Source organism: Pseudophryne corroboree (assembly GCF_028390025.1).
Source record: "Pseudophryne corroboree isolate aPseCor3 chromosome 11 unlocalized genomic scaffold, aPseCor3.hap2 SUPER_11_unloc_8, whole genome shotgun sequence".
Taxonomy (NCBI): domain Eukaryota; kingdom Metazoa; phylum Chordata; class Amphibia; order Anura; family Myobatrachidae; genus Pseudophryne; species Pseudophryne corroboree.
In genome coordinates, this window is record NW_026967484.1 from 218,957 (window position 1) to 237,578 (window position 18,622).

Below are 18,622 nucleotides of genomic sequence, written 5' to 3' on the forward strand. Positions count from 1 at the left end.
ATTGTATACCACCTACCCGTGGTTTTTTTTTTTTCATTCTTCTTTATACATACTACTATAGTAGCTTACTGTAGCAGTCTGCGGTGCTGTGCTGACCTGACAGTGTCCAGCAGGTCCGTCATCAGTCATTACATAATAAATATATATAGTACCTGTCCGGCTGCAGTACTAGTGATATTATATTGATTTCATCTCATTATCAATAATTTATCATCCAGTATAGACTCTATATTAGCAGCAGACACAGTACGTTAGTCCACGGCTGTAGCTACCTCTGTGTCGGCACTCGGCAGTCCATCCATAATTGTATACCACCTACCCGTGGTTTTTTTTTTCTTTCTTCTTTGTACATACTACTATAGAGTATAGTAGCTTACTGTAGCAGTCTGCGGTGCTGCTGAGCTGACAGTGTCCAGCAGGTCCGTCATCAGTCATCATTACCTAATAAATATATTATCTACCTGTCCGGTTGCAGTACTAGTGATATTATATATACATACATATATATATTGATTTCATCTCATTATCAATCATCCAGTCTATATTAGCAGCAGACACAGTACGTTAGTCCACGGCTGTAGCTACCTCTGTGTCGGCACTCGGCAGTCCATCCATAATTGTATACCACCTACCCGTGGTTTTTTTTTTCTTTCTTCTTTGTACATACTACTATAGTATAGTAGCTTACTGTAGCAGTCTGCGGTGCTGCTGAGCTGACAGTGTCCAGCAGGTCCGTCATCAGTCATCATTACCTAATAAATATATTATCTACCTGTCCGGCTGCAGTACTAGTGATATTATATATACATACATATATATATTGATTTCATCTCATTATCAATCATCCAGTCTATATTAGCAGCAGACACAGTACGGTAGTCCACGGCTGTAGCTACCTCTGTGTCGGCACTCGGCAGTCCATCCATAAGTATACTAGTATCCATCCATCTCCATTGTTTACCTGAGGTGCCTTTTAGTTGTGCCTATTAAAATATGGAGAACAAAAATGTTGAGGTTCCAAAATTAGGGAAAGATCAAGATCCACTTCCACCTCGTGCTGAAGCTGCTGCCACTAGTCATGGCCGAGACGATGAAATGCCAGCAACGTCGTCTGCCAAGGCCGATGCCCAATGTCATAGTACAGAGCATGTCAAATCCAAAACACCAAATATCAGTAAAAAAAGGACTCCAAAACCTAAAATAAAATTGTCGGAGGAGAAGCGTAAACTTGCCAATATGCCATTTACCACACGGAGTGGCAAGGAACGGCTGAGGCCCTGGCCTATGTTCATGGCTAGTGGTTCAGCTTCACATGAGGATGGAAGCACTCAGCCTCTCGCTAGAAAACTGAAAAGACTCAAGCTGGCAAAAGCACCGCAAAGAACTGTGCGTTCTTCGAAATCCCAAATCCACAAGGAGAGTCCAATTGTGTCGGTTGCGATGCCTGACCTTCCCAACACTGGACATGAAGAGCATGCGCCTTCCACCATTTGCACGCCCCCTGCAAGTGCTGGAAGGAGCACCCGCAGTCCAGTTCCTGATAGTCAGATTGAAGATGTCAGTGTTGAAGTACACCAGGATGAGGAGGATATGGGTGTTGCTGGCGCTGGGGAGGAAATTGACCAGGAGGATTCTGATGGTGAGGTGGTTTGTTTAAGTCAGGCACCCGGGGAGACACCTGTTGTCCGTGGGAGGAATATGGCCGTTGACATGCCTGGTGAAAATACCAAAAAAATCAGCTCTTCAGTGTGGAGGTATTTCAACAGAAAAGCGGACAACAGGTGTCAAGCCGTGTGTTGCCTTTGTCAAGCTGTAATAAGTAGGGGTAAGGACGTTAACCACCTCGGAACATCCTCCCTTATACGTCACCTGCAGCGCATTCATAATAAGTCAGTGACAAGTTAAAAAACTTTGGGTGACAGCGGAAGCAGTCCACTGACCAGTAAATCCCTTCCTCTTGTAACCAAGCTCACGCAAACCACCCCACCAATTCCCTCAGTGTCAATTTCCTCCTTCCCCAGGAATGCCAATAGTCCTGCAGGCCATGTCACTGGCAATTCTGACGATTCCTCTCCTGCCTGGGATTCCTCCGATGCATCCTTGCGTGTAACGCCTACTGCTGCCGGCGCTGCTGTTGTTGCTGCTGGGAGTCGATGGTCATCCCAGAGGGGAAGTCGGAAGACCACTTGTACTACTTCCAGTAAGCAATTGACTGTCCAACAGTCCTTTGCGAGGAAGATGAAATATCACAGCAGTCATCCTGCTGCAAAGCGGATAACTGAGGCCTTGACAACTATGTTGGTGTTAGACGTGCGACCGGTATCCGCCGTTAGTTCACAGGGAACTAGACAATTTCTTGAGGTAGTGTTCCCCCGTTACCAAATACCATCTAGGTTCCACTTCTCTAGGCAGGCGATACCGAAAATGTACACAGACCTCAGAAAAAGACTCACCAGTGTCCTAAAAAATGCAGCTGTACCCAATGTCCACTTAACCACGGACATGTGGACAAGTGGAGCAGGGCAGGGTCAGGACTATGACTGTGACAGCCCACTGGGTAGATGTATGGACTCCCGCCGCAAGAACAGCAGCGGCGGCACCAGTAGCAGCATCTCGCAAACGCCAACTCTTTCCTAGGCAGGCTACACTTTGTATCACCGCTTTCCAGAATACGCACACAGCTGAAAACCTCTTACGGCAACTGAGGAAGATCATCGCGGAATGGCTTACCCCAATTGGACTCTCCTGTGGATTTGTGGCATCGGACAACGCCAGCAATATTGTGTGTGCATTAAATATGGGCAAATTCCAGCACGTCCCATGTTTTGCACATACCTTGAATTTGGTGGTGCAGAATTTTTTAAAAAACGTCAGGGGCGTGCAAGAGATGCTGTCGGTGGCCAGAAGAATTGCGGGACACTTTCGGCGTACAGGCACCACGTACAGAAGACTGGAGCACCACCAAAAACTACTGAACCTGCCCTGCCATCATCTGAAGCAAGAAGTGGTAACGAGGTGGAATTCAACCCTCTATATGCTTCAGAGGTTGGAGGAGCAGCAAAAGGCCATTCAAGCCTATACAATTGAGCACGATATAGGAGGTGGAATGCACCTGTCTCAAGCGCAGTGGAGAATGATTTCAACGTTGTGCAAGGTTCTGATGCCCTTTGAACTTGCCACACGTGAAGTCAGTTCAGACACTGCCAGCCTGAGTCAGGTCATTCCCCTCATCAGGCTTTTGCAGAAGAAGCTGGAGACATTGAAGGAGGAGCTAACACGGAGCGATTCCGCTAGGCATGTGGGACTTGTGGATGGAGCCCTTAATTCGCTTAACAAGGATTCACGGGTGGTCAATCTGTTGAAATCAGAGCACTACATTTTGGCCACCGTGCTCGATCCTAGATTTAAAGCCTACCTTGGATCTCTCTTTCCGGCAGACACAAGTCTGCTGGGGTTGAAAGACCTGCTGGTGAGAAAATTGTCAAGTCAAGCGGAACGCGACCTGTCAACATCTCCTCCTTCACATTCTCCCGCAACTGGGGGTGCGAGGAAAAGGCTCAGAATTCCGAGCCCACCCGCTGGCGGTGATGCAGGGCAGTCTGGAGCGACTGCTGATGCTGACATCTGGTCCGGACTGAAGGACCTGACAACGATTACTGACATGTCATCTACTGTCACTGCATATGATTCTCTCACCATTGAAAGAATGGTGGAGGATTATATGAGTGACCGCATCCAAGTAGGCACGTCACACAGTCCGTACTTATACTGGCAGGAAAAAGAGGCAATTTGGAGGCCCTTGCACAAACTGGCTTTATTCTACCTAAGTTGCCCTCCCACAAGTGTGTACTCCGAAAGAGTGTTTAGTGCCGCCGCTCACCTTGTCAGCAATCGGCGTACGAGGTTACATCCAGAAAATGTGGAGAAGATGATGTTCATTAAAATGAATTATAATCAATTCCTCCGTGGAGACATTGACCAGCAGCAATTGCCTCCACAAAGTACACAGGGAGCTGAGATGGTGGATTCCAGTGGGGACGAATTGATAATCTGTGAGGAGGGGGATGTACACGGTGATATATCGGAGGATGATGATGAGGTGGACATCTTGCCTCTGTAGAGCCAGTTTGTGCAAGGAGAGATTAATTGCTTCTTTTTTGGTGGGGGTCCAAACCAACCCGTCATTTCAGTCACAGTCGTGTGGCAGACCCTGTCACTGAAATGATGGGTTGGTTAAAGTGTGCATGTCCTGTTTATACAACATAAGGGTGGGTAGGAGGGCCCAAGGACAATTCCATCTTGCACCTCTTTTTTCTTTAATTTTTCTTTGCGTCATGTGCTGTTTGTGGAATGTTTTTTGGAAGGGCCATCCTGCGTGACACTGCAGTGCCACTCCTAGATGGGCCCGGTGTTTGTGTCGGCCACTAGGGTCGCTTATCTTACTCACACAGCTACCTCATTGCGCCTCTTTTTTTCTTTGCGTCATGTGCTGTTTGGGGAGGTTTTTTTGGAAGGGCCATCCTGCGTGACACTGCAGTGCCACTCCTAGATGGGCCCGGTGTTTGTGTCGGCCACTAGGGTCGCTTATCTTACTCACACAGCTACCTCATTGCGCCTCTTTTTTTCTTTGCGTCATGTGCTGTTTGGGGAGGGTTTTTTGGAAGGGCCATCCTGCGTGACACTGCAGTGCCACTCCTAGATGGGCACGGTGTTTGTGTCGGCCACTAGGGTCGCTTATCTTACTCACACAGCTACCTCATTGCGCCTCTTTTTTTCTTTGCGTCATGTGCTGTTTGGGGAGGGTTTTTTGGAAGGGCCATCCTGCGTGACACTGCAGTGCCACTCCTAGATGGGCCCGGTGTTTGTGTCGGCCACTAGGGTCGCTTATCTTACTCACACAGCTACCTCATTGCGCCTCTTTTTTTCTTTGCGTCATGTGCTGTTTGGGGAGTGTTTTTTGGAAGGGCCATCCTGCGTGACACTGCAGTGCCACTCCTAGATGGGCCCGGTGTTTGTGTCGGCCACTAGGGTCGCTTATCTTACTCACACAGCTACCTCATTGCGCCTCTTTTTTTCTTTGCGTCATGTGCTGTTTGGGGAGGGTTTTTTGGAAGGGCCATCCTGCGTGACACTGCAGTGCCACTCCTAGATGGGCCCGGTGTTTGTGTCGGCCACTAGGGTCGCTTATCTTACTCACACAGCTACCTCATTGCGCCTCTTTTTTTCTTTGCGTCATGTGCTGTTTGGGGAGGGTTTTTTGGAAGGGCCATCCTGCGTGACACTGCAGTGCCACTCCTAGATGGGCCCGGTGTTTGTGTCGGCCACTAGGGTCGCTTATCTTACTCACACAGCTACCTCATTGCGCCTCTTTTTTTCTTTGCGTCATGTGCTGTTTGGGGAGGGTTTTTTGGAAGGGCCATCCTGCGTGACACTGCAGTGCCACTCCTAGATGGGCCCGGTGTTTGTGTCGGCCACTAGGGTCGCTTATCTTACTCACACAGCTACCTCATTGCGCCTCTTTTTTTCTTTGCGTCATGTGCTGTTTGGGGAGGGTTTTTTGGAAGGGCCATCCTGCGTGACACTGCAGTGCCACTCCTAGATGGGCCCGGTGTTTGTGTCGGCCACTAGGGTCGCTTATCTTACTCACACAGCTACCTCATTGCGCCTCTTTTTTTCTTTGCGTCATGTGCTGTTTGGGGAGGGTTTTTTGGAAGGGACATCCTGCGTGACACTGCAGTGACACTCCTAGATGGGCCCGGTGTTTGTGTCGGCCACTAGGGTCGCTTATCTTACTCACACAGCTACCTCATTGCGCCTCTTTTTTTCTTTGCGTCATGTGCTGTTTGGGGAGTGTTTTTTGGAAGGGCCATCCTGCGTGACACTGCAGTGCCACTCCTAGATGGGCCCGGTGTTTGTGTCGGCCACTAGGGTCGCTTATCTTACTCACACAGCTACCTCATTGCGCCTCTTTTTTTGTTTGCGTCATGTGCTGTTTGGGGAGGGTTTTTTGGAAGGGCCATCCTGCGTGACACTGCAGTGCCACTCCTAGATGGGCCCGGTGTTTGTGTCGGCCACTAGGGTCGCTTATCTTACTCACACAGCTACCTCATTGCGCCTCTTTTTTTCTTTGCGTCATGTGCTGTTTGGGGAGTGTTTTTTGGAAGGGCCATCCTGCGTGACACTGCAGTGCCACTCCTAGATGGGCACGGTGTTTGTGTCGGCCACTAGGGTCGCTTAGCTTAGTCATCCAGCGACCTAGGTGCAAATTTTAGGACTAAAAATAATATTGTGAGGTATTCAGAATAGACTGAAAATGAGTGGAAATTATGGTTTTTGAGGTTAATAATACTTTGGGATCAAAATGACCCCCAAATTCTATGATTTAAGCTGTTTTTTAGTGTTTTTAAAAAAAAAACACCCGAATCCAAAACACACCCGAATCCGACAAAAAAAATTCGGTGAGGTTTTGCCAAAACGCGGTCGAACCCAAAACACGGCCGCGGAACCGAACCCAAAACCAAAACACAAAACCCGAAAAATTTCAAGTGCACATCTCTACTGTACCCTGTATATGGTATACTATACCCTGTAGTATACGGTGTACTGTACCCTGTATATGGTGTACTGTACCCTGTATATGGTGTACTGTACCCTGTAGTATACGGTGTACTGTGCCCTGTATATGGTGTACTGTGCCCTGTATATAGTGTACTGTGCCCTGTATATAGTGTACTGTGCCCTGTATATAGTGTACTGTACCCTGTATATGGTGTACTGTGCCCTGTATATGGTGTACTGTACCCTGTATGTGGTGTACTATACCCTGTATATGGTATACTATACCCTGTAGTATACGGTGTACTGTACCCTGTATATGGTGTACTGTGCCCTGTATACGGTGTACTGTACCCTGTATATGGTGTATTGTGCCCTGTATACGGTGTACTGTACCCTGTATACGGTGTACTATACCCTGTATATGGTGTACTGTACCCTGTATATGGTATACTATACCCTGTAGTATATGGTGTACTGTACCCTGTATACGGTGTACTGTGCCCTGTATACAGTGTACTGTAGCCTGTATATGGTGTACTGTAGCCTGTATATGGTGTACTGTGCCCTGTATACGGTGTACTGTACCCTGTATATGGTGTACTGTACCCTCTATACGGTGTACTGTACCCTGTATACGGTGTACTGTACCCTGTATATGGTGTACTGTACCCTGTATATGGTGTACTGTGCCCTGTATACGGTGTACTGTACCCTGTATACGGTGTACTATACCCTGTATATGGTGTACTGTACCCTGTATATGGTATACTATACCCTGTAGTATACGGTGTACTGTACCCTGTATATGGTGTACTGTACCCTGTATATGGTGTACTGTACCCTGTATATGCCACCTGGCGGTCACCTTTCTTGTCCTTACGGAGTAATGTTACACCGTCTGCGTTTGTAAATTGTACTTGTATTTTATTCTATGTGATTGGAGATATAATTGTAGACAAGAACTTATATACTAATAATGAATTACAGGTTGAGTATCCCATATCCAAATATTCCGAAATACGGAATATTCCGAAATACGAACTTTTTTGAGTGAGCGTGAGATAGTGAAACCTTTGTTTTCTGATGGCTCAATGTATAGAAACTTTGTTTAATACACAAAGTTATTAAAAATATTGTATTAAATGACCTTCAGGCTGTGTGTATAAGGTGTATATGAAACATAAATGAATTGTGTGAATGTAGACACACTTTGTTTAATGCACAGTTATAAAAAATATTGTATTAAATGACCGTCAGGCTGTGTATAAGGTGTATATGACACATAAATATAGTATAGAATGACCGTCAGGCTGTGTGTGTATAAGGTGTATATGACACATAAATATAGTATAGAATGACCGTCAGGCTGTGTGTGTATAAGGTGTATATGTAACATAAATATAGTATAGAATGACCGTCAGGCTGTGTGTATAAGGTGTATATGTAACATAAATGCATTCTGTGCTTAGACTTGGGTCCCATCACCATGATATCTCATTATGGTATGCAATTATTCCAAAATACGGAAAAATCCCATATCCAAAATACCTCTGGTCCCAAGCATTTTGGATAAGGGAGACTCAACCTGTATTACTAATTGGTGGGAAATATTTCTATAACATGACTATTTTCTCTGTAAATATGTAAAATTTATATGAATTGGTCATTGTGACACGGGAATTATCCTCACCTTACTCTATTACTTACTATGGACTATGGGCCCTCAGACCTGTACGCTGCGCTGTAAATATGCAGAGGGCTGCGATCAGATAGTCGCCGCTCATAGAGAGTGAAATCCCGCCTCGTGCAAGTGTGCGAATGTATGTGTACGCCGTGCGAAAACTTCACCAGACAGCGGACATCTGCAAATCCGTTAACAACTCACTCACCATCTAATGGTTTTCCAGTGTGCGCAGTGTGTGCGCAGCCCAGGACTTACTCCGACAGTGTGATAGAATCCGGCTGATCGCGCCGGAGCTGACGTCACACACCCGCCCTGACAACGCTTGGGAATGCCTGCGTCAGTTACCACCCACAAACGTTTGCTTCCTGTCAATCACCATGTGAACGCCTAGCGATCTACATTTTTGCACCATTCTGTCGCTGTTTGGCTTCACGCCTGTGCATTGCGGTGCATACACATGCGCAGTCATTCGATAATCAGCCGCTGTGCGATTTCGCACCACATCGATCAGGTCTGAATCGGCCCCTATATCTCCTGTTCTACACTTTTTGCGGGTTTGAAACTCACAATGAAATTATATGTGTTATTATTCTTCCTGTTTAATATTGAAAATATAACCTATTACAATGTGTATAATTCCTGTGGCCTGTCCGGGCTTCTTTCTAGAACGGCCTTAATATGAAGGGTTATCAATGTCGCAGGAGGGATTATATAAACCATACTTGCCTACCTGCCCCTCTCCATGAGGGAGAAAATGCTCTGTTCCTGGACTCTCCTGGTAATGTATGATTGCCATCACCTGTGGTGAGCTAGTTAATACCCCTTTTCCACTATAAGCACGGGTCGCAGCCGTGTCGCCTGACACGGCTGCAACCCGTGCTACAGCCCCTTTCAGCAGCGCTCACCAACCCGGCATATTGCCGGGTTGGTGACGCTGCTAGTGACGCGGCAGGGGCAGCGCTGGGAGATCACATGATCTCCCAGCGCCGCCCTCCCATACACTGTGAACGGGAGCCGTGTCGCCTCGACACGGCTCCCGTTCACACTAGACAGCTAGCCGGGTTGAACACGTGTTCAACCCGGCTAGCTACCCGGGTAGGATTCCCGGATCACTTGATCCGGGAATTTGCCGGGGGACCCATTTCCACTAGCGAAAAACACGGGTAAATGCGCGCCCCTGCACATTTACCCGTGTTTTAAGGAGCTAGTGGAAAAGGGGTATAATTGGTAAGAAAGGTGTGTCACCACAGGTGATGGCAATCATACATTACCAGGAGAGTCCAGGAACAGAGTATTTTCTCCCTCATGGAGAGGGGCAGCTAGGCAAGTATGGTATAAACCAGTTATTAAAGCAATATGAAAGTGAAAGCCCCTCTAAGCCCTTGTTGCCCACCTATACTGATGTACTATCCCTGACAGCAGCAATCTTCACTGGTCCTGAGCTGCACATTACAAGTAGCTGAAGTCTGTGTAGTAGTAGTAGTAGTAGTAGTAGTAGTAGTAGTAGTAGTAGTCTGTGTAGTAGTAGTAGTCTGTGTAGTAGTAGTAGTAGTAGTAGTAGTCTGTGTAGTAGTAGTAGTCTGTGTAGTAGTAGTAGTCTGTGTAGTAGTAGTAGTAGTCGTCTGTGTAGTAGTAGTCTGTGTAGTAGTAGTAGTAGTAGTAGTAGTCTGTGTAGTAGTAGTCTGTGTAGTAATAGTAGTAGTCTGTGTAGTAGTAGTAGTCTGTGTAGTAGTAGTCTGTGTAGTAGTAGTAGTAGTAGTAGTCGTCTGTGTAGTAGTAGTCTGTGTAGTAGTAGTAGTAGTAGTAGTCTGTGTAGTAGTAGTCTGTGTAGCAGTAGTAGTAGTAGTAGTAGTAGTAGTAGTAGTCTGTGTAGTAGTAGTTTGTGTAGTAGTAGTCTGTGTAGTAGTAGTCTGTGTAGTAGTAGTAGTAGTAGTCTGTGTAGTAGTAGTAGTAGTAGTAGTAGTCTGTGTAGTAGTAGTCATCTGTGTAGTAGTAGTAGTAGTAGTAGTAGTAGTCTGTGTAGTAGTAGTTTGTGTAGTAGTAGTAGTAGTAGTAGTAGTCTGTGTAGTAGTAGTCTGTGTAGTAGTAGTAGTCTGTGTAGTAGTAGTAGTAGTAGTAGTAGTCTGTGTAGTAGTAGTCTGTGTAGTAGTAGTAGTAGTCTGTGTAGTAGTAGTAGTAGTAGTCTGTGTAGTAGTAGTAGTAGTATGTGTAGTAGTAGTCTGTGTAGTAGTAGTAGTAGTCTGTGTAGTAGTAGTAGTAGTAGTAGTAGTCTGTGTAGTAGTAGTAGTCTGTGTAGTAGTAGTAGTCTGTGTAGTAGTAGTAGTCTGTGTAGTCTGTGCAGTAGTAGTCTGTGTAGTAGTAGTCTGTGTAGTAGTAATAGTCTGTGTAGTAGTAGTAGTCTGTGTAGTAGTAGTCTGTGTAGTAGTAGTCTGTGTAGTAGTAGTAGTCTGTGTAGTAGTAATAGTCTGTGTAGTAGTAGTAGTCTGTGTAGTAGTAGTCTGTGTAGTAGTAGTAGTCTGTGTAGTAATAGTCTGTGTAGTAGTAGTAGTCTGTGTAGTAATAGTCTGTGTAGTAGTAGTAGTCTGTGTAGTAGTAGTAGTAGTCTGTGTAGTAGTAGTAGTAGTAGTCTGTGTAGTAGTAGTAGTCTGTGTAGTAGTAGTCTGTGTAGTAGTAGTAGTCTGTGTAGTAGTAGTCTGTGTAGTAGTAGTCTGTGTAGTAATAGTCTGTGTAGTAGTAGTCTGTGTAGTAGTAGTAGTCTGTGTAGTAGTAGTAGTAGTCTGTGTAGTAGTAGTAGTCTGTGTAGTAGTAGTAGTAGTCTGTGTAGTAGTAGTCTGTGTAGTAGTAGTAGTAGTCTGTGTAGTAGTAGTCTGTGTAGTAGTAATAGTCTGTGTAGTAGTAGTAGTAGTCTGTGTAGTAGTCTGTGTAGTAGTAGTAATAGTCTGTGTAGTAGTAGTAGTCTGTGTAGTAGTAGTCTGTGTAGTAGTAGTCTGTGTAGTAGTAGTAGTCTGTGTAGTAGTAGTAGTCTGTGTAGTAGTAGTAGTAGTAGTAGTAGTAGTAGTAGTAGTCTGTGTAGTAGTAGTCCTGTGTTGTAGTAGTAGTAGTAGTCTGTGTAGTAGTAGTCTGTATAGTAGTAGTAGTAGTAGTAGTAGTAGTAGTCTGTGTAGTAGTAGTCTGTGTAGTAGTAGTAGTAGTCTGTGTAGTAGTAGTAGACTGTGTAGTAGTAGTAGTCTGTGTAGTAGTAGTCTGTGTAGTAGTAGTAGTCTGTGTAGTAGTAGTCTGTGTAGTAGTAGTAGTAGTCTGTGTAGTAGTAGTAGTAGTAGTCTGTGTAGTAGTAGTCTGTGTAGTAGTAGTCTGTGTAGTAGTAGTAGTAGTAGTAGTAGTAGTAGTAGTCTGTGTAGTAGTAGTCTGTGTAGTAGTAGTAGTAGTAGTAGTAGTAGTCTGTGTAGTAGTAGTCTGTGTAGTAGTAGTAGTAGTAGTAGTAGTCTGTGTAGTAGTAGTCTGTGTAGTAGTAGTAGTAGTCTGTGTAGTAGTAGTCTGTGTAGTAGTAGTCTGTGTAGTAGTAGTAGTAGTCTGTGTAGTAGTAGTCTGTGTAGTAGTAATAGTCTGTGTTGTAGTAGTAGTAGTAGTAGTAGTAGTCTGTGTAGTAGTAGTCTGTGTAGTAGTAGTAGTCTGTGTAGTAGTAATCTGTGTAGTAATAGTCTGTGTAGTAGTAGTAGTAGTAGTCTGTGTAGTAGTAGTAGTAGTAGTCTGTGTAGTAGTAGTCTGTGTAGTAGTAGTAGTAGTAGTCTGTGTAGTAGTAGTCTGTGTAGTAGTAATCTGTGTAGTAATAGTCTGTGTAGTAGTAGTAGTCTGTGTAGTAGTAATAGTCTGTGTAGTAGTAGTAGTCTGTGTAGTAGTCTGTGTAGTAGTAATAGTCTGTGTAGTAGTAGTAGTCTGTGTAGTAGTATTCTGTGTAGTAATAGTCTGTGTAGTAGTAGTAGTAGTCTGTGTAGTAGTAGTAGTAGTAGTAGTCTGTGTAGTAATAGTCTGTGTAGTAGTAGTAGTAGTAGTAGTAGTAGTAGTCTGTGTAGTAGTAGTCTGTGTAGTAGTAGTAGTAGTCTGTGTAGTAGTAGTAGTAGTAGTAGTAGTCTGTGTAGTAGTAGTAGTAGTCTGTGTAGTAGTAGTCTGTGTAGTAGCAGTAGTAGTCTGTGTAGTAGTAGTCTGTGTAGTAGTAGTAGTAGTAGTAGTCTGTGTAGTAGTAGTAGTAGTAGTCTGTGTAGTAGTAGTAGTAGTAGTAGTCTGTGTAGTAGTAGTAGTAGTAGTAGTAGTAGTAGTCTGTGTAGTAGTAGTAGTAGTAGTAGTAGTCTGTGTAGTAGTAGTAGTAGTCTGTGTAGTAGTAGTCTGTGTAGTAGTCTGTGTAGTAGTAGTAGTAGTCTGTGTAGTAGTAGTAGTAGTCTGTGTAGTAGTAGTCTGTGTAGTCTGTGTAGTAGTAGTCTGTGTAGTAGTAGTCTGTGTAGTAGTAGTAGTAGTAGTAGTAGTAGTCTGTGTAGTAGTAGTCTGTGTAGTAGTAGTCTGTGTTGTAGTAGTCTGTGTAGTAGTAGTCTGTGTTGTAGTAGTCTGTGTAGTAGTAGTCTGTGTAGTAGTAGTAGTCTGTGTAGTAGTAGTCTGTGTAGTAGTAGTAGTAGTCTGTGTAGTAGTAGTAGTAGTAGTAGTCTGTGTAGTAGTAGTCTGTGTAGTAGTCTGTGTAGTAGTAGTAGTAGTAGTAGTCTGTGTAGTAGTAGTAGTAGTAGTCTGTGTAGTAGTAGTCTGTGTAGTAGAAGTCTGTGTAGTAGTAGTAGTCTGTGTAGTAGTAGTAGTAGTCTGTGTAGTAGTAGTCTGTGTAGTCTGTGTAGTAGTAGTCTGTGTAGTAGTAGTCTGTGTAGTAGTAGTAGTAGTCTGTGTAGTAGTAGTAGTCTGTGTAGTAGTAGTAGTCTGTGTAGTAGTAGTCTGTGTAGTAGTAGTCTGTGTTGTAGTAGTCTGTGTAGTAGTAGTCTGTGTAGTAGTAGTAGTAGTCTGTGTAGTAGTAGTAGTAGTAGTAGTAGTCTGTGTAGTAGTAGTAGTAGTCTGTGTAGTAGTAGTAGTCTGTGTAGTAGTCTGTGTAGTAGTAGTAGTAGTAGTCTGTGTAGTAGTAGTAGTAGTAGTCTGTGTAGTAGTAGTCTGTGTAGTAGAAGTCTGTGTAGTAGTAGTCTGTGTAGTAGTAGTCTGTGTAGTAGTAGTAGTAGTAGTCTGTGTAGTAGTAGTAGTCTGTGTAGTAGTAGTCTGTGTAGTAGTAGTAGTAGTCTGTGTAGTAGTAGTTTGTGTAGTAGTAGTAGTAGTAGTAGTAGTAGTCTGTGTAGTAGTAGTCTGTGTAGTAGTAGTAGTCTGTGTAGTAGTAGTAGTAGTAGTAGTCTGTGTAGTAGTAGTCTGTGTAGTAGTAGTAGTCTGTGTAGTAGTAGTAGTAGTAGTAGTCTGTGTAGTAGTAGTAGTATGTGTAGTAGTAGTCTGTGTAGTAGTAGTAGTAGTAGTCTGTGTAGTAGTAGTAGTAGTAGTAGTAGTAGTAGTAGTAGTAGTAGTAGTAGTCGTCTGTGTAGTAGTAGTAGTCTGTGTAGTAGTAGTAGTCTGTGTAGTCTGTGTAGTAGTAGTCTGTGTAGTCTGTGCAGTAGTAGTCTGTGTAGTAGTAGTCTGTGTAGTAGTAGTCTGTGTAGTAGTAATAGTCTGTGTAGTAGTAGTAGTCTGTGTAGTAGTAGTCTGTGTAGTAGTAGTCTGTGTAGTAGTAGTAGTCTGTGTAGTAGTAATAGTCTGTGTAGTAGTAGTAGTCTGTGTAGTAGTAGTCTGTGTAGTAGTAGTAGTAGTCTGTGTAGTAATAGTCTGTGTAGTAGTAGTAGTAGTCTGTGTAGTAATAGTCTGTGTAGTAGTAGTAGTCTGTGTAGTAGTAGTCTGTGTAGTAGTAGTAGTAGTCTGTGTAGTAGTAGTAGTAGTCTGTGTAGTAGTAGTCTGTGTAGTAGTAGTCTGTGTAGTAGTAGTAGTAGTCTGTGTAGTAGTAGTCTGTGTAGTAGTAGTCTGTGTAGTAATAGTCTGTGTAGTAGTAGTAGTCTGTGTAGTAGTAGTAGTAGTCTGTGTAGTAGTAGTAGTAGTAGTCTGTGTAGTAGTAGTAGTCTGTGTAGTAGTAGTAGTAGTCTGTGTAGTAGTAGTCTGTGTAGTAGTAGTAGTCTGTGTAGTAGTAGTCTGTGTAGTAGTAGTCTGTGTAGTAGTAATAGTCTGTGTAGTAGTAGTAGTCTGTGTAGTAGTTTGTGTAGTAGTAGTAATAGTCTGTGTAGTAGTAGTAGTCTGTGTAGTAGTAGTAGTCTGTGTAGTAGTAGTCTGTGTAGTAGTAGTAGTCTGTGTAGTAGTAGTAGTAGTAGTCTGTGTAGTAGTAGTCTGTGTAGTAGTAGTCTGTGTTGTAGTAGTAGTAGTAGTAGTAGTAGTAGTCTGTGTAGTAGTAGTCTGTGTAGTAGTAGTAGTAGTAGTAGTAGTAGTAGTAGTCTGTGTAGTAGTAGTCTGTGTAGTAGTAGTAGTAGACTGTGTAGTAGTAGTAGTCTGTGTAGTAGTAGTCTGTGTAGTAGTAGTAGTAGTAGTAGTCTGTGTAGTAGTAGTCTGTGTAGTAGTAGTAGTCTGTGTAGTAGTAGTAGTAGTAGTCTGTGTAGTAGTAGTAGTCTGTGTAGTAGTAGTAGTCTGTGTAGTAGTAGTAGTAGTAGTAGTAGTAGTAGTAGTAGTAGTCTGTGTAGTAGTAGTCTGTGTAGTAGTAGTAGTAGTAGTAGTCTGTGTAGTAGTAGTCTGTGTAGTAGTAGTAGTAGTAGTAGTCTGTGTAGTAGTAGTCTGTGTAGTAGTAGTAGTCTGTGTAGTAGTAGTCTGTGTAGTAGTAGTCTGTGTAGTAGTAGTAGTCTGTGTAGTAGTAGTCTGTGTAGTAGTAATAGTCTGTGTAGTAGTAGTAGTAGTAGTAGTAGTAGTAGTCTGTGTAGTAGTAGTCTGTGTAGTAGTAGTAGTCTGTGTAGTAGTAATCTGTGTAGTAATAGTCTGTGTAGTAGTAGTAGTAGTCTGTGTAGTAGTAGTAGTAGTCTGTGTAGTAGTAGTCTGTGTAGTAGTAGTAGTAGTCTGTGTAGTAGTAGTCTGTGTAGTAGTAATCTGTGTAGTAGTAATCTGTGTAGTAATAGTCTGTGTAGTAGTAGTAGTAGTCTGTGTAGTAGTAGTCTGTGTAGTAGTAGTAGTCTGTGTAGTAGTAGTCTGTGTAGTAGTAATAGTCTGTGTAGTAGTAGTAGTCTGTGTAGTAGTCTGTGTAGTAGTAATAGTCTGTGTAGTAGTAGTAGTCTGTGTAGTAGTAGTCTGTGTAGTAGTATTCTGTGTAGTAATAGTCTGTGTAGTAGTAGTAGTCTGTGTAGTAGTAGTAGTAGTCTGTGTAGTAATAGTCTGTGTAGTAGTAGTAGTCTGTGTAGTAGTAGTAGTAGTAGTAGTAGTAGTAGTCTGTGTAGTAGTAGTAGTAGTAGTAGTAGTAGTAGTAGTAGTAGTAGTAGTAGTAGTAGTAGTAGTAGTAGTCTGTGTAGTAGTAGTAGTAGTAGTAGTAGTCTGTGTAGTAGTAGTAGTAGTAGTAGTAGTCTGTGTAGTAGCAGTAGTAGTAGTAGTAGTAGTCTGTGTAGTAGTAGTAGTAGTCTGTGTAGTAGTAGTAGTCTGTGTAGTAGTAGTAGTAGTAGTCTGTGTAGTAGTAGTAGTAGTAGTAGTAGTAGTCTGTGTAGTAGTAGTAGTAGTAGTAGTCTGTGTAGTAGTAGTAGTAGTAGTCTGTGTAGTAGTAGTAGTCTGTGTAGTAGTCTGTGTAGTAGTAGTAGTAGTAGTCTGTGTAGTAGTAGTAGTAGTAGTCTGTGTAGTAGTAGTAGTAGTCTGTGTAGTAGTAGTAGTCTGTGTAGTAGTAGTCTGTGTAGTCTGTGTAGTAGTAGTCTGTGTAGTAGTAGTCTGTGTAGTAGTAGTAGTAGTAGTCTGTGTAGTAGTAGTCTGTGTAGTAGTAGTAGTCTGTGTAGTAGTAGTCTGTGTAGTAGTAGTCTGTGTTGTAGTAGTCTGTGTAGTAGTAGTCTGTGTAGTAGTAGTAGTAGTAGTCTGTGTAGTAGTAGTCTGTGTAGTAGTAGTAGTCTGTGTAGTAGTAGTAGTCTGTGTAGTAGTAGTCTGTGTAGTAGTCTGTGTAGTAGTAGTAGTAGTAGTCTGTGTAGTAGTAGTCTGTGTAGTAGTAGTCTGTGTAGTAGAAGTCTGTGTAGTAGTAGTAGTCTGTGTAGTAGTAGTAGTAGTCTGTGTAGTAGTAGTCTGTGTAGTAGTAGTCTGTGTAGTAGTAGTCTGTGTTGTAGTAGTAGTAGTAGTAGTAGTAGTAGTAGTAGTAGTAGTAGTAGTAGTCTGTGTAGTAGTAGTCTGTGTAGTAGTAGTAGCCTGTGTAGTAGTAGTCTGTGTTGTAGTAGTCTGTGTAGTAGTAGTCTGTGTAGTAGTAGTAGTAGTCTGTGTAGTAGTAGTCTGTGTAGTAGTAGTAGTAGTCTGTGTAGTAGTAGTAGTAGTAGTAGTAGTAGTAGTCTGTGTAGTAGTAGTCTATGTAGTAGTAGTAGTCTGTGTAGTAGTAGTAGTAGTCTGTGTAGTAGTAGTAGTAGTAGTAGTAGTAGTAGTAGTAGTAGTAGTCTGTGTAGTAGTAGTAGTCTGTGTAGTAGTAGTCTGTGTAATGCCTTGCATTGAATATAATGTATGTCAGCCTGGCCAAAGGACAAAACAGTCACCCTGCCTGCACCCACTTCCAATTTGACTTGGGCCTGTCTCCTGGCACCTAGCGTGGATTGTTTATTAAGGCGTGCCTGGTGTTTCACAGCACTGGTCAGTTATGGTTTATGGCACAGTCCACAGATGATTTGACAATAGTTTTGGTCATCCCGGGTGCATTATATATCTATACAGGAAACATGAGACATGAAAACACTTCCATCCATTATACATGTTTAGAGAAATCTCAGTTCAGTTCTATACAGTGTAACCAGCCACACAACATGTCCTCAGCTGATACTAGTTTCATAAAGAAGCCGTAGAGATTATGGGGTATATTCAATTGAAATCGAAAGCTGCCGCGTGTCGAAAAGACGGCATTTTTCTACTTTTTTAGGTCAGAAGGGGTTCTGACCTATTCAATCTAACCCCAAATTATTCGACAAGTCGAGGAATTCGACTTGTCGAAAAGCACGTGGATCGGCGGAATAGCTGCCGATCCACGTGCTTGTGTCGAAAACGGCGGTTTTGGCCCCCTTTTTGACCATCTCAATTCGACTTTAAAAAAAGTTGAAGTGAGATGCGGGAGCAGAGACCGGGAGAGCCATGGAGGGGAGGGACGAGGGGGAGATGAGAGAGAGCCGCGGGCAGACGGAGGAGAGTAACGCTACAGACAGCACTGCTCTCCCCCTTCTGCCCGCGGCTCTCCCCTGTCTCAGCTCCCGCATCTCAATTCGACTTTTTAAAAAGTCGAATTGAGTTGACATGGAATAACCCAGGTCGGATCCATTCAGACAAATGAATGTCGGAATGGATCCGACGTCAATTGAATATACCCCTATGTATCTCTACAAAGAAGTCACATATAATTATGTTTCCTATGAACAGGTGTAAACAATCATACTCTGGTTAATGGACTCATTATATCTCTGTTTTAGAAGCAAGATAAAATACAGTATGAATAGAACTTATCATTAGAAGAAAATAATTTGACATTAGATAAGCGTTTCTTCTCCCGTCCTGATGTCACATGGAAAAAGGGAATGTGAGTGGAAAGAAAATGGCTTATAGAATGATTAAAGTGTCAGTTCTTGGGGCTCAGTCATCTGCTGGGGATTTCTCCATAGAGAAGTCAGCATTACAAACAAAATTCTGTTCAAGTGTCCTATGACTGTTTCTGTGTTGGGTTCGGATTTGCATTTATATTTCTGCATGTCAATTTATCAACAACTATTTTATTTAATAAGCATTGTGACGTCATGTCACATTAGACTTAATAGGGAGTGACAGCAGGATATACACTTGCGGATTACCAACAGAATTACATTTGTGTTTGATGGACATATGCTTAGCACAAATATCTATCGTACTGAATATTCTTCCAATGTAAAACATGCAGAAATCACTAATCATTTTATGGGGGACTGTGTGGCAGAAACTAGAGTAATAATCATTTTGCATACCACTGATCTGTACCCGGCAATCATTATAGATATTTACATTTCATTGTCATTTAGTTCAAATCACACATTTCTTAGCAGTCACACCCAGGATTAGAACCCATGACCTGTTACACGGAAAGCAGACGCCTTACTGATCAAGCTATTTGCGCCTGCGGATTATAAT

At 43.1% G+C, this 18,622-nt stretch overlaps 1 protein-coding gene across 1 annotated transcript in view; it reads right to left on the bottom strand.

Moving 5' to 3' along the window:
* Nucleotides 1–18,622, bottom strand: part of LOC134982206 (neural-cadherin-like) — a 203,617-nt gene that overhangs the window by 137,939 nt on the left and 47,056 nt on the right. The gene's annotated exons all lie outside the window — the stretch shown is intronic.